Consider the following 16,547-nt stretch of genomic DNA (forward strand, 5'->3'; position numbering starts at 1 on the left):
CAGAGTTTATTGGGATTGCCCTGAATCTTTGAATCACTGAGAAGAATCAAGTCTTTCATAGTCGAACATCACACCATCTTGCTGTTATTGTGTATGATATATTCCTAGTTCTACTTGTTTCACTCAGCATCAGTTAATAAAAATTTTTCGTGGCCTTTCTAAAATCAGCTTGTTCATCATTTTTATAGAACAATCACATTCCATTGCTTTCATATGCCATAAATTATTCATCCAATCCCCAAGTGATGGAGATCTACTCACTTTCCAATTCTTTGCTACCACAAAAAGAGCTACTACAGACACTTTTGCACATGTGGTCATTTCTCCTCATTTGTGATTTCCTTGGGATACAGGCCAAGTAGTAGCACTGATTAGTTTTATGGCCTTTTGTGCATAGTTCCAAATTGCTTTCCAGAATGGCTATACCATTTAACAACTCCACCAATAATACGTGAGTGTCCAAGTTTTTCTACATTCTCTCCAACATCTATCATGATTTTTTCCTGTCATCTTGGCCATTCTGAGAGATATGAAGTGGTACCTCAGAGTTGTTTTAATTTGTATTTCTCTAATCAAGAATGATTTAGAGCATCTTTTCATGTGATTATAGATCACCTGATTTTCATCTTCTGAAAATTTTTCATATCATTTGAGCATATATTAATTGGGAAATGACTTATATTCTTATAAATTTGACACTGTTCTTTATATATTTTAGAAATAAGGCCTTTATCAGAAATAAGACTATAAAAGTGTTATATCAGCTTTGTGCTTTCCTTTAATCTTATTTGTGTTGGTTTTATTTGTATAAAAACTTTTTTAATTTAATCTAATCAGAGTTGTCCATTTTACATTTCATAATCTTCTTTAGTTCTTCTTTGGTCATAAAGTCCTCTCTTCTCAAAAGATCTGATAAATAAACTATCTCTTACCCTACTAATCTGCTTATACACCCAACACTTTACATCCAAATCATGTACCATTTTGATATTATTTTGGTATAATGTGTGAGATGTCTATGAACAGTTTGTCATATTATTTACCAGTTTTCCCAGCAATTTTTGTGAAATAGTGAGTTCTTATTCCAGAAGCTGGAATTTGGGGGATTAGAATTGTTCTGTCATGTGGATTTAACCTATTTCATTGATCCACCACTTAATTTCTTAACCAGTACCAAATGGTCGTGATGACTGCTGCTTTATAATATAATTTTAGGTCTGGTACTGCTAAGTCACCAACCTTTGTATTTTTGTTTTCATTAATTCTCTTGATATTCTTGACTTTTTATTCTTCCAGATGAATTTTGTTATTATTTTTTTTCTAGCTCTATAAAATAATTTTTTTGGCAGTTTGCTTGGTATGGCACAAAGCAAGTAAAGCAATTTAGGCAGAATTACCATTTTTTATTATATTACCTCAGCTTACCAATGAGCAAATGCTAATTTTCCAATTGTTTGGATATGACTTCATTTGTATGAGAAGTGTTTTGTAACTGTGTTCATATAGTTCTTGGGTTTGTCTTGGCAGATAGATGTCCAAATCTTTTATTTTGTCTATGGTTATTTTAAATGGAATTTTTCTTTCTATCTCTTGCTGTTGGCCTTTGTCAGTAATATGTAGAAATACTGATGATTTGTGTGGGTTTATATTATCTCCTACAACTTTGCTAAAGCTGTGAATTGTTTCCAGTAGATTTTTGGATGATTCTCTAAGATTCGTTAAATATGTCATCATATCATCTGCAAAGTGATAATTTTGTTTATTGACTAAATTTCTTCAGTTTGTTTTTCTTCTCTTATTGCTAAGGCATCTGCAAAGAGTAATAGTTTTATGTTCTCATTGCCAATTCTAATTTCTTTAATGTCTTTTTCTTTTCTTATTGTTAAAGCCAACATTTCTAGTACAATATTGAATAAATGGTGATAATGAACATTCTTGTTTAATTCCTTATCTTATTGGGAATGTATCCATTTTCTCTCCATTACAAATAATATTTGCTGTTGGTTTTAAATAGATACTGCTTATCATTTTAAGGAAAACTCCTTTATTTCTGTGTTCTTTAGTGTTTTTAGCATTTGGTGGTGTATTTTTCAAAAACTTTTTCTTCCTTAATTGAGATTATTTTTTGATTTCTCTTAGTTTTATAATTGATATGGTGAATTGTGGCAATAGTTTTCCTGTTATTGAATCAGCCTTGCATTCCTTGTCTTTTATTCTTTGTAAAATATCATTTTATTACTTAACCCTGGGAAGTCACTTCATCTGTGAAAGCCCTAGTGTTACCTGATATTTCACATTGCCAGTCTCTCCTAATTCCCAGAGCGTAAGAGTATCTCTGGCCACTGACCTTCACAGTATTAATTAATTCTACCTGGCTCGCCTCCTCTGAAGCCTTCAGAGATCTATGGCTATGATTTCTTGAATCATAGTTTAATAATCAATAGCATGCTCAAGAACAGCCATGTGCAAACTTAAAGCCTTTATTATACATGCTCACATATTGCCCTGACTTGTTAACTTCCTGGTGAACACGTGGTCTGGAGATCCACGTGTTCATTATCAAGCCCCTTACCTCTCTTGGCTATCCATCCACTCGGCTCAGCTACCCCAGGATAAAGAGACCAACCCTCTGCTGGCAGGGGGCTTAAAAAGAGTTTGTGAGGTCACACACACAGCCAATCAGAGAAAGAGCCATCTCCTATTATGAAGCTATCTTGATATAACAAGAATCCTGCCCATGGGGCAATCCCTTGCACAGAAAATTACTTCTGGGCCATTCAAACCTCCTGTTGCACTGTGCTGGCCATTTAAAGAACCCTTATAGTTCTTGAAAAATACTATGGCATTAGGAAGATGAAACTATAACAAGCAATTTAATTGGATTTATGTGGAGGATTGTGCAAAGTCATGAACCTCACTTTCTCCTTTGGAAATATCTGGATCCAGTGGAAAGACATAGATCAGAATACCTAAAAATAGTTCTGCATGATGTGGGAGACCTTAGCCTTTTTAAGCCAAGATCTTTAACAGACCTTAGTTTGACTGAGGGATTGTCCAATTATTGATTAAGACCTGATTAGAAATGAAGTGGAATGGCCATCTCTATCTACCCCAAAAAATTCAGTCTGAGAGAGGGGAAACTCTGAGAGTTTCTGACTAAAATAGAAATTCTTGCTATTTTTATTTACTCTGAGGAAATCATGTCCTCAAAAATGACCAAAGAACTATTGTTTTCCAATGAATGAGAGCCACAGTGATGTGAGTTTAAATTGTAGTCCTTAAGAAAGAAATCTAGCCTCTAAACCCCAGGTTTTAGAGATTTCAGACATTAAAATCTACAGTCCTTTGAGCAGAGCACCCACATAAAAGAATACCAAAAGTTAAGTAGTATTTTCAGAGAATATCATAACCATTTTTATCTTGAAAGAACACTAGGCTTAGTCAAATTTAGTCTAAATTCAAACATGAATTCCATCTGTAGCTGTGCTATTTATAAGCTCTGCGATTTGGTGGATGTCACTTTGTCTTCTATGCACAATGAGAGTATTGGACTTGTTAACCTTTAAAAACTAAATTTCTAGACTTCTATGAAATGGTAGACATAGGTGTTCATTTTATTTCAAGATAGTTATCTATGAAAACTTAGTATCAAAAGGCATTCTTTTATATTTTTCCAAATTAGTAGATTTGCAAGATAGAAATAATTATGCAAGAACTCATCTGAATTGTCACAAACATAAGAAATTGGAACCTAAAGTGAAATTTGTAAGTTACAATATCTGATTATGTGAGCCAAAGACAGGAATAGCTTCTCGATTTCATTGTTGAATTTTTGGGACTGGTTGTTAATTGCAGTGTAAAATATCGTTTCATTATTTAACCTTGAGCAATCACTTCATCTGTGAAAACCCTAGCATTCCCTGATATTTCACATTGCCAGTCTCTCCTAATTCTCAGGGTGTCAGGGTATCTCTGGTCACTGACCTTTGCAATGTCAACTAATTCTACCTGGCTCGCCTCCTCTGAGGCCTTCAGAGATCCCTGGCTACGATTTCTTGAATCACAGTTTAATAACTGATAGAGCCCTCAAGAACAGCCATGTGCAAACTTAAAGCCTTTATTATACATACTCAGATAATGCCCTGACTTGTTAACTCCCTAGTGAACACCTGGGTCTAAAGACCCAGGTGTTCACTATCAAGCTCTTTACCTCTCTTGGCTAGTCATCCATTCAGCTCAGCTTCCCCAGGATAAAGCAGCAGGTTGCTTGCAGTGGGCTTAAAAAGGATCTATGAGGTCACACACACAGCCAATCAGTGAAGGAGCTTTCTCTCATTAAAAAGCTATCTCAGTATGGCCAGGATCCCGCCCATGTTCCTAGCTACAGAAAATTACTTCCGGGCCACTCAAACCTCCTATTGCACTGTGCTGGCCCATTTAAAGCACCTTTACATTGCAGTATTTCAATTTCTCTTTCAATCCTCATACCCTTCCATATTCCTTCAAGCTTAACTGCATTGAGATATTCCTTAGAAATAGAGTGGGGAAAAAATCTGGGAAATTCAGAAAAAAAAATATTGTGAAGATATCTAAATCATTAAAACTAGAAGAAGTCATTTGTGGTATCCTTGAAATAAAACATTTGCAATCTTAACTTCCAGCAGGACAAGGTAAAATAAGCTCTTTCTGTCTTTGTAAATAAATTATTTCAAGTATCCACTGCATGTAAAGGTGGTTCAATTAACACTGTAATCCTGTCTGGTCAAAAAATACAGGCTTATCACTTTCCAGTGATATTTGCTAGCTATTTGTTGAATGTTATCCTAAGCTTCTACACTAAGAACCCTGGGTGGGACTTTATCTACTCCAACCTACTATATAAGAGTGGGGTGAGAATCAAATGGCCTAATAAATTAGTGATTGTTCCCATATTGTTAGCCTGAGTTGCAGTGCTTTCACTTTCAGTTCTTAATTTAACTATCTAAATTAAATTCTTTGAGACTGTTCAGAAAAGAAGCTTTCTTTTAAATTATGTATTGTTGTTAACATTTGTGAAAACTTCCCCTAGGGCCTAGTCATTCTTCATTTTCTTTGTGAAGAGAAAAGATAGCCAGGTTACAATGAACTTTGCATATACCTAAAGACATCTGTCATCTGCAATCTTGGCTATACTTAGCAGGGAAAAAAGACTCCTGACTTAAAATACTTTGATCAAAAACTTTATAGTTAAGATTTAAAATGTAAATTGTTGCACGTAAATGAAAGCTGATGGATTATGACACATGATGTTTAACACAAAGACTAGGAAGACTGAAACTGATGTATGTGAAATGAACAAAACCAGGAGAGCAGTTTACATGTTAACTACAATAATGCAAATGAAAATAGCATTGAAAAAATTCAGAATTCTGATCAGTTCAGTGATCAATCATGACTTCAGAACACTATGGATAAAATATGCTTCATATGTCTTAGTTAAAAGGTGATGAACTAGAAGTGTAGAATGAAATAAAAAGAAAATTAGACATGGTCAATGTGTTGATTTGATTTGATATCACTTTTAAAAAGGAAAGTTTGGATTTTGAGGTAGAGTTGTTTGGTAGAAATAGAGATGAAAAGAAAAAAATTGAAACGAAAAATAGTAAATACTAGAGAACTTAAAAAAAAATTTCATTGAAGTAAACAAAAAGAAATCCAAAATGGAACATAAGCAGATAATATGATTGTGGCATAGTTATATTGAATTTAATACACTTTTTAAAACTTGAATGTAATAGAAGTTAATATTTCATAGTGATTTTTCATGTTTCATATTCTAGAAGCAGGGGGAAATGCTCATTGAAAGAATCCATTGGTCATTTTTTAAAAGAGATCTCATAAGCAAATCCTGAAATAACATTGTTGCAACACTCCAGAACTAGAATCTCAAGTCAAAAATACTGTAAGCTGCCAGAAAAAAAAATAATAATAAATATCAAGGAGTAACAGTGAGGATTATCCAAGATGTGGCAGCTTTTTTTTTTTTTTTTTTTTTTTTTTTTGCTAACTTGATTAGGAAAAAAAAAAATCACCAGCATCAAAAAATGAAAGGGTGAACTCATCACCAATGAAAAAAAAAGTAAAGCAATAATTAGGAACTATTTTGCCCAACTATACAGCAGCAATTCTGAGAATTTAACCAAAATGGATGAATATTTACAAAAATATAAAATTCTCAGATTAACAAAAGAGAAAATAAATACTTAAGTAGTCCCATTTTGAAAAAGAAATTGAACAAGCCATTAATGGATTCCCTATGAAGAAATCCTCAGGGCCAGATGAATTTACAAGTGAAATCTACCAAAAATTTAAAGGGCAATGAATTTTAATACAATGTAAATTATTTGGGAAAATAGGTAAAGAAGGAATACCACCAAATTCCTTCTATGACCTAGGTATGGTACTGATACTAAATCATGAAGAACTGAAACAGAGGAAGAAAATTACAGATCAATTTCTCAAAGGAATATTGAAGCAAAAGTTTTAAATAAAATATTAGCAAAGAGAATACAGCAAGATAAAACACTATGACCAAGTGGGATTTATACTACTTGCCAAGACAAACCCAACAACTATATAAACACAATTATAAAACACTTCTCACAGAAATAAAAAACAGATCTAAACGATTAGAAAAATATAAGTTGTTCATTGGTAAGCTGAGCTTAATATAATAAAAATATTAAAAAACAATTCTGCCTAAATTGATCTAATTAAGTGCCATACCAATCAACCTGCCAAAAAATATTTTATTGAACTAGAAAAAATAATAATAAAATTCATCTAGAAGAACAAAAAGTCAAGAAATCAAGGGAATTAATAAAAATAAATACAAACAATGATGGCTTAGCAATACCACACCTAAAATTATATTATAAAGCAGAAGTCATCAAAACCATTTGGTACTGGCTAAGAAATAGAATGGTGGATCAGTAAAATAGATCAGATACATTGACACAATAATCAATGTCTATAGTAATCTAGTATTTGATAAACCCCCAAATTCCAGCTTCTGGAATGAAAACTTACTATTTGAGAAAAATTGCTGAGAAAATTAGAAAATAATAAGTCAGAAGCTCAGCATAGACTTATATCTCATACCCTATATCAAAATAAGGCAAAAATGGATACATTATTTGGGCATAAAAATGATACCATAAGCAAGTTATGAGAGCTAGGAATAATTTACCTATTAGATCTTTGGAGAAGGGAGGAATTTATGACCAAAGAAAAGCTAGAGAACATTATGAAAGGCAAACTGACAACTTTGATTACATTAAATTTAAAAAGTTTTACACAAACAAACCCAACAGATACAAGATTAAAAAGGAAGTACAACTATTTCAAACTCTTTTTTACTCTTTTTATACAGCAAAATAACTTTTTACTCTTTTTATACAGCAAAATATACATATATTGTATTTAACTTATACCTTACCATATTTAACATGTATTGGTCAACCTGCCATCTGGGGAAGGGGTGGGCGGAAGGAGAGAAAAAGTTGGAACAAAAGGATTTGCAACTGTCAATGCTGAAAAATTACCTATGCATATATCTTGTAAATAAAATGACATAATAATAAAAAAGAAAAAAAATAAGCAAAAAAAAAAAATAAAGAAAGTACAAAACTAGAAAAAAATCTTTATACATTGCTTCTGACAAAGGCCTTATTTCTAAAATATATAAAAAATTGTGTCAGATTTATAAGAATAAAAGTCATTTTTCAATTGATAAATGATCAAAGAATATGAACAGACAATTTTCAGATGATAAAATAAAAGCATCTATAGTCATATGAAAAAATGCTCTAAAATACTATTGATTAGAGAAATGCAAATTAAAACAACTCTTGAGGTATTACTTCATACATCTCAGATTGTAATGTTCTTCTTGGTTCCATTTCTCTGAGGTCTCTGGGAGCAGCCTTCATTTCAATTCAGTAATCACCACAAGTGCAATCAGGTGTTAAAGTCCAAATCCTTTATTGTCTCCTTCAAAGTCCTATCTCCTTCACTCGGGGCTCAGCTAGTTTTCTTAGAGGCCTATCTCTCTCCTTGGTTCTGAGTTCTTTGAGCTCCTGACATCAGTCCTTTGTGTTCTCTTCCTCTGCCAGCTTCTTGAAGTCCTCCTGAATGTGTCTTGCTTTCTGTGGGGGAGGCAGGAGGACCACCACCAAGGTCTCTGTCTTCCAGTTCTGATTCTGTCTCAGTTTTTCTGAGCTTATATGCTCTCTTATCATAGGTGTGAATTTTGTGGAACTATAGTAAGTACTAAGTACATGTACTGAACTAGAGAACTGTTAAGCACCATGTTAAATAACCATTGTCTCTATCAATTCCACTGACTTAGCACCTTATAAGACTCCTTTGTTTCAAGTTCAAAGTTCTGGCCCACAACATCAGACTGGTTAAGATGACAGAGAAGATAATAATAATGTTGGAGGGGATTTGGGAAAACTGGGGCACTATGCATTGTTGGTGGAATTGTGAGATAATCCAATCATTTTGGAGAACAATGTGAAACTATGCCCAAAGGGCTATAAAACTGTGCATATCCTCTGATCCAGCAGTGCCAATACTTGATCTGTCTTATATGCCAAGGAAATCTTAAAGAAGGGAAAAGGATCCACAAAAGCGTTTGTTCCTTTTGTGATTCCTTTTGTAGTAACAAATAATTGGAAAATGGGTAGATGCCCATCAATTGAGGAATGGATGAACAAGTTGTAGTATATGAAGATAATGGAATATTATTGTGCTATTAAAAATGAACAAGCTGATTTTAGAAAGGCCTGAAAGGTTTACATGAACTGATGCTGAGCAAATCAAACAAAATCTCAAATATCTTGTACAGAATAATAGCAAGAATGTGCAATAATCAAGTATGAAAGACCTGATTCTTAGTAATTCTAAGATCCAAAGCAATCCCAATAGACTTTGAACAGAAAATGTCTTCTACATCCAGAAAAAGAAATAAGGAGACTGAATGTAAATCAACACATGCTCTGTTCACTTCTTTTTTTCTTTGTTTGGTATCTCTTCCATGGTTTTTCCCTTTTGCTCTGATTTTTCTCTCTCAACATGATTCATAAAGTAATTTGTATTAAGAATAAATAAATTACTAGAGAAATAAAAGAAACCAAGTAAGAGAAATAGAAGAAGTATTAGGGGAAAATAAGAGTAGTGCAAAAGGAAATACAAAAAGCAAATGAGAAGAATATCCTAAAAAGCAAAATTGGCCAGTTTGGCAAGAAGGTACAAAAGCTCGCTGAGGAAAGTAATTCCTTAAAAAATATAATTGAGCAAATTTAAGCTAATGAAAGTGAAAAAATAGAGAAAAAATGCGAACTATCTCATTGGAAAAAAACAACTGACCTGGAAAATAGATCTAGGATAGATAATTTTAAAAATTTTGTCTACCTGAAAGTAATGATCAAAAAAAAAGTCTAGACATCATCTTTCAAGACATTATCAAGGAAAACTGTCTTGGTATTCTAGAACCAGAGGGTAAAACTGAAATTGCAAGAATTCATTGATCATGTCCTGAAAGAGATCCCAACATGAAAACTCCCAGGAATATTATAGCCAAATTCTGGAACTCCCAGATCAAGGAGAACATATTTCAGTCATCCAGGAAGAAAAGTTGAAGTAGAGTGGAGCCACAATCAGGAAAACACAAGATTTAGCAGTTTCTACATTAAAGAATCAGAGGGCTTGGAATAAGATATTTCAGAAAGCAATGGAGGTAGGATTATAATCAAGAATCACATACCCAGCAAAACTGAGTATAATCCTTCACAGAAAAAAAGTGGTCATTCAATGAAAAAAAAAAAAAAAAAAAAGATTTGCAAGCATTCATGATGAAAAGACCAGAGATGAATGGAAAATTAGATTCAGATACAGGACTCTGGAGAAACATGGGGAGGTAATAAGGAAAATGATAGAATAAGGGACTTAATAAGGTTTATCTGTAACATTTTTACATGAGAGAATGATATTTGTAACTCATTAGAATTTTCTCATTATTATGGCAAGTAGAAGGAGTGAATAAAGATAGAGATTATAAGTGTGAATTGAATATGAAGGGATAATATCTTTCTTTTTTTTAAGTGATGAAATTAAGGGTGAGAGATTAATGTACTGGGAGAAAGGGAGAGGGAGAAGTGGAATGATGCAAAATATCTGTCATAAAAAAAGAAGCAAGGAAGTTTTTTTACAGTGGAGGGATAGAGTGGGAGGAGAGAGAGTGGGAGTGAACTTTATTCTTATCAGAATTGTAGCAAAGAAGAAATACTATGCATACTTAGTTTGGATATAGAAATCTATCTTGCCTTGCAGAAAAATAGAAGGGAAATGAGATATGGGAAGTGGAGGAGGATAATAAAGGAGAGGGCATGTTGGGGGAAGGGGTGGTCAGTACCAAAACAGTTTTGAGGAGGGACACAGTGAAAGGAGACAGAATATAAATAGGGAAGAAATACAATTGGGTGATGTCCAGATCCTGCTAATAGTACTTAGCAATAGTAATTATAAAATTTTTAAAAGGATTTAAAAATATTAAAATGACCTATATAAACAAAAAATATTCAAAGCAGATCTTTTCTCAGGGCAAAAAACTGGAAATTGAGAGGATATCCATCAATTGACGAATGATTCAACAAACTGTGCTATGTGTTTGTGATGGAATATTGTTAATTCTGTGGGAAATGATAAGCAGGATGCTCTCAAGGAAAAAAAAAAAACAGGAAAGTACTTCATAAGCTGAAAGTGAAATCCTCTGTATGCAAAAAAATGTCAAATTCTGGAATGACCAGCTGTAAATGCTTGCTGTTCTTTGTAGTACAATTATCCAGAGTTATTATGAAGGACTTATGATGAAAAATCCTATGCATACCCAGAGAAGGAATTGATGCTTTCTGAATAGAGATTGAAGTAGTCTCTCTTTTTCTCTCCATCTCTTTTTTTTTTCAAACTTAATTTTTCTTGAGAATTTTAATTTTCATTAGTGTGGGAAAGCTATTTTTTTTTCATAACTTAACTTTTATGGCAATGCACATGACTTCACGTGTGGTTTCTTAATTATGGGTGGGGAAAAGGGAGAGAACCTACAACTAAAAAAAAATTAAAAACAAATGTAAAAAATGTTTTGAATGCAACTGGGAAAATATTAAATAAATAAATCATTTTTTTAAAGAAAAGAAAAATAACAATCTGACTACATTTTCAAAACATCTGAAAGATAATAATTGATAAATTATTTGCATTGTATTGTCATTCTATGATCTAGTCTGGATTTTGATTACTCTGCTATATGATCTTGGGGAAGTTGTAAAACCCATTCTGAATCACAGTTCCGTCATTTAAACTGTTTTACTAGGTCATTGCCAGCTCTAAAAGTATCTATCTATCCTGAATAAAATACATTGACTTCTACAAAACAAAAAGTCTAGGGTTTTACATGTGTATGTTGAGAAAGCAAAAGCTAAATTTATGTTCCCATTTAGTCCATGATGATGTGTACTGCTTTGTTTGCTCAATAAGACTTTTTATTATGTAATTTGGAATATACTTTTCCTCTATCCATTCATTGTAGCATTCAGTGACATGCTCTAAATAAATTAGCAAATATATCTAATTGTTTGTGTTTTCTTCTCATTTTAAATTGGTTTCTTATGTTATCATAATGAAAAGTACTAATATGCAGTGGAAGGAATCTTTTTATAACATATTTTATTGACTCTTTGTAAAAAAAAAAAAAAATGCCCATAGTTTCTAGCCACTCAAAGGTTGGTCCCTATATAAGTGTACTCTTAAAAAAACAAGAATTTTGTTGTGATTAGGAAAATTGATGTATTTTAATTTCTAAAGAAAAACATAATACTTTGTAACTGAGGAGGGGCACAAATGAATGTAGAAATATGAATATATAAATATAGGATGATATATTCAAGCACAGCAAAGTTTGTGTCTTACTTTCCTTCATTTGTAAAACTAGGGTAATAGTTGGTCTTGAAGATCCTTTTTAAGATCTAAACTTCTGTAATTATTCTTGGAATAACCAGACAAGTCTATAGGCACCAAACTAATACATATCACTTTAGGGATACTTGAAAGACCATCTTAATGCTGTGTTTCCAAACTAGAAAGACCATCTTAATGCTGTTTCCAAACATTCTTCTCAAAGAAATTCCCTCAATATGTCCATTGACTGTTGTTTAACTTTCTAGTTATGATTTTGTCTACTTCCAATGCAATATTCCCTCCCAGCAAAATAATATTCAAGTCAATTCCATAAACATTTAAGAAGTTAGAAAATTTATAAATCATTTAAACTGTGGGGATATAAAGAGAAGGGAAAAGATTTTGCCTACTCTCAAGGGCCTTAGAATTTTTCATGTAGCCACACACAACATACATAAGTAAATATAACACAAATTGAGGAGCCAGAAACCAGTAAAAATTGGAATAGTTAGGGAATTCTTTACTGAAGGATTAGGACTGAGAATAAAGTTTTGGGGAACATTCATACTTACTGGGAGGGAGAAAGATCACAGGTTTTTTGTTTTTGTTTTTGTTTTTCCAGAAATGGCCTTAGAGATTTCTAAGTAGTGGATGGAAGGGCTATAAATGACAGTCAAAAGGAAGGATAACATTGATTCCCCTTGACTGATAGCATCAGGGCACATTAGAGGGGGAAGAATCAAATCTAAAGAAGTGGTACTGTAATATCTTCCAGAGAAATCCAGGTTACTATAAGCACAAGAAAATGGGAAGACTAAAAAATCATTTGTACTATGCTTTCTTCTACTGCTATCTATTCTAAAACCATCCTCTAATGATTTAATTTCACTGAAGACTATACAAGTAGGAAGTATTCTATCAGAAACTCTTCAGCCCGAAAGATCCATCCATCTTCATGGCAGAGTAATGTATTGTTTCTCTCTCATACATGGCTCCCTCCTACATGATTGGAGGAAAATCATCACAAGAATGTTGGCCAGCAGATAGTGTTAATTTTTGGCTACAACAAACTAATGAAACCATCTATTAAAGCATGGACAGATTGTGGTCTTTATCAGTGGACAAAACACTAAAGAAAGAAATAAAGGGAGACATCTAGGTGGTTCACTGGATAGAGTATCAACCCTGAAGTCAGGAAGACCTGAATTCAAATCTGATCTCAGACACTTAACATGTCCTGGCTGTGTGACCCTGGGCAAGTCACTTAACTCCAATTGTCTTACTAAAAAAGGAAGAAAGAAAGAGAGAAAGAAAGGAAGGATCCTGAAATTATTGAAGTGTATATCGTTTTGTAATTTGCAAAGCATTTTCTTATGTTAGCTCTATGAAATTGTTAATATATTTATCGCAATATTTTGAGTGTGAAAATCCTTAAAGAATTTTTTTAATGCTCATGGGACCAATATCAATCCAGCCTATTTCCTTGACTCTTTTCTATGCTTGATCACACAGGGACAGATAACTTTATGACACCTATGCTATTAATTTAGAAGTATGTCAAAGGTCAACACAAGAAATGCCTCCAAAACTCATTCCTGACTACTGACACCTTGCTTCAAGGCTGATTGATAATACTGCATCTTCCATGGCTCTTCCTTCCCTATGGGAAAAAAAAAAATAAAGAAATAACAACAATAGCAACAACAACTTTTCTTGCCTTCTGATTTCATAGTGGGATTTATTTCCTTTGGGCATTTATCACAATCTACTACATATAATATTTCTTTATATAAATCATCCCACCTAAATTATAAATACCTTGAGGATATGATATTCACTTACTATATGGGGCATCTCAAAAGTCTTGGTTCAATTGTAGCTATTTAACATTTTAAACTTCAATAAGATTTTTGAGATAGATATGTTTCTATATTTTCTACTCTCTGACCAAGCAATTTGCATATAGGGGATATTTAATATATTTCATCAATAAATTATCTTCTTACACAAGTTATCACTGAATTTATTGTGTTTTACTTTTAAATGTAGCAGATTATAGAAACAGTGACAAACTGTGGAAACATCATAAATAATGGAAAAATAATAGGAGGAAGAAACATCTCTGGAGATCAACAATTCTTTATCTGAATAATAAATTTGAAAAATTCTGTGAAGGGACAGAAAAGAGGCCATCAAAAAAAAAAAGGTTCTATATTGTTTATGATGCTTTTATGAATCTCATGGGAGGAGTAAGGTTAGGAAGAAGTAGAAATTTTATTGACTTTTTGCTCCTCTTTCAGAAGGTTTTATACTCAGTGGAATTGCTTCTGCAGTCTCATATTGCTGCTATTATTTTAATCAATAAAATTGGATGCATTTCTTCCTATTTGAGGTTATAATGTTGGGAAACAGGTCAAAATCAATGGCAGTATTATTTTTAATAGCTCATATCATATTTCTTACCCATAATAATCCAATGAAATGAGAAGCTCATATTTATGACACATTATTTTTTTGGCAAAGGATTTTCCTCACAATTCTATTAGATAGATAGCCTCTCAAAAGTTTAATAAATCTACAATCTCAGAAATATGTGCATTTTTTATAGAGGATGCCTATTTATCCTCTCTGATCTTTGCCCACTCATCTCCCAAATTCTTCATAGATGGTATTCTCAATATATTAGGGACTTTTCTCTTAATTACTTTTTATGGGTACTATTAAAGCACATGCATTACTCCATTATTTTTCCCCACTTTAAAAAAAATATATTTAGAGCATTTTCTAATGGCATTCTGTTCATAACTTTCATTGTATAATTCTTTATTGAAAAGGGGTTGTAGCCTGCCAATGATCCCTATAGGCATTTCCAGTCTATTTTAAGTTCAATTTTTGTACAATTCATTTAAAGTAGCTTGCTTGCATAATCTCAAAAAATAATTTTAAACAAACAGCAAAATCTTCGTGTGTGTGTGTGTGTGTGTGAGAGAGAGAGAGAGAGAGAGAGAGAGAGAGAGGGAGGGAAAGGGAGGAAGAGACAAGAGAGAGACAGAGACAGAGAGAGACAGAGACAGAGAAACAGAAAAAGGAAAGGAGGGAAGGAGGAAGGGAGGGAGAAAGGGAAGGAGAGAGAAGAACAGTACAAATCCATGTACTACATTCCAAATCTAGTATCTTACCTTTCTATAATATTACTATTGAAAACTAGGCATTTGTCAATCTTGAACTGCAATCAAAGAACTTTTAATATGTTAGCATATAGAAAACTACATGTTGCCTAGATTTTCACACTATTTTCAATTTTTTTTTGTTTTAGCAATTTAAAAAAATAGCTTATCCTTTTTGTCCTTCAAAATAATGTTTTATGTCTTTTCTTAATCAATCTTTTTGATCATATAGTAACTAATATTGAAATAAAGAGCTAAGACTATAGATTTAGGTTATTAAAGTCATAAGAAACACTTTTTAAGGTAGAATTTTACACAGTAAGTCTGTTTTATAGCAATTCCATTCATTATGCTTAGCAAATGGAATCTAGTAATGTTTCTGAATTATTAACCAACAAGTTTCATTCATAGCAGGAAGCAATTGAGGAAGATATTAACATGCAGGATGCTTGGAATACAAAGAGTACTGTTCTTTAATTCATGTATAAATGAAAGAGGAAATAACATGTTGAACATTAAATTCTACCTTATAAAATGATTACAGTAGCATATATTATTCAAGTAATAAATAACCCAGGTTCTTATTCAATCTTTTGTGTCCAGGCTTCCCTCAAAGCCTCTTTGATGGTTTATTTATTCCAAGAGTTATTGGTACCTGTGTTATCAGAGGAAAAAAGGTACTCTGTTAATTATTAGCACATAATTATATTTGTTTATTTGAGAAGATTCTTTCTGAAGAATATTTGACAAATGAAACCATATCATGCTGACATAAAAATATTCACTTTGATTGTCCCTTTCTCTTTAAAGCTAAGAAATACTAATAAAATGTTATACATGCTTTCAATTCTTCAAAGCACTTCCATATTGATTTTGTTATTTCATTCTCACACTCAGAAAAATTAGGTAGAACAACCTATTTGGTAGGTTGAAAGACAACTGAATATGAACTGAGTTCAAATTCTTTCTTTCCTGCAATGCTATACAGTTTCAGGAAAGTCACTTTGCTGCTCTAAGTTTGAATTTCATTTTCTGAAAAATTAAAAGTTCAAATTAGATGGGCTTTTAGGTCCATAGCAGTTCTCTAACTATGTTCCGATAATGAGAATGAAAGATCTTTAATGATGTATTGGTATAGAACTAGCAAGCACAAATATTGACAAAGGTGAAAATCCAGAGAGACACAGTATTCTATAGGAAACAAGTAATCCTTGTCAGGAGATAAAATAGTTTTTCTCTTTCCTTCCCCTTCCTCCCTTTTCTCTATCTCTTTTTGTCTCTGTGTTTGTGTTTATCTTTATCTCTATCTGTCTGTCTCTATCTCTATTGTCTATCTCTATCAGTCTGTGTCTCTCTGTCTCTATCTCTGTTGCTGTCTCTCTC

General features: G+C 32.6%; 1 protein-coding gene across 1 annotated transcript in view; it reads left to right on the forward strand.

Annotated features, from left to right (window-relative positions):
- The window catches only part of RIT2 (Ras like without CAAX 2), a 552,797-nt gene that overhangs the window by 262,108 nt on the left and 274,142 nt on the right, over positions 1 to 16,547 (forward strand). The window lies entirely within an intron of this gene.

Source organism: Antechinus flavipes, chromosome 1 (assembly GCF_016432865.1).
Source record: "Antechinus flavipes isolate AdamAnt ecotype Samford, QLD, Australia chromosome 1, AdamAnt_v2, whole genome shotgun sequence".
Taxonomy (NCBI): Eukaryota; Metazoa; Chordata; class Mammalia; order Dasyuromorphia; family Dasyuridae; genus Antechinus; species Antechinus flavipes.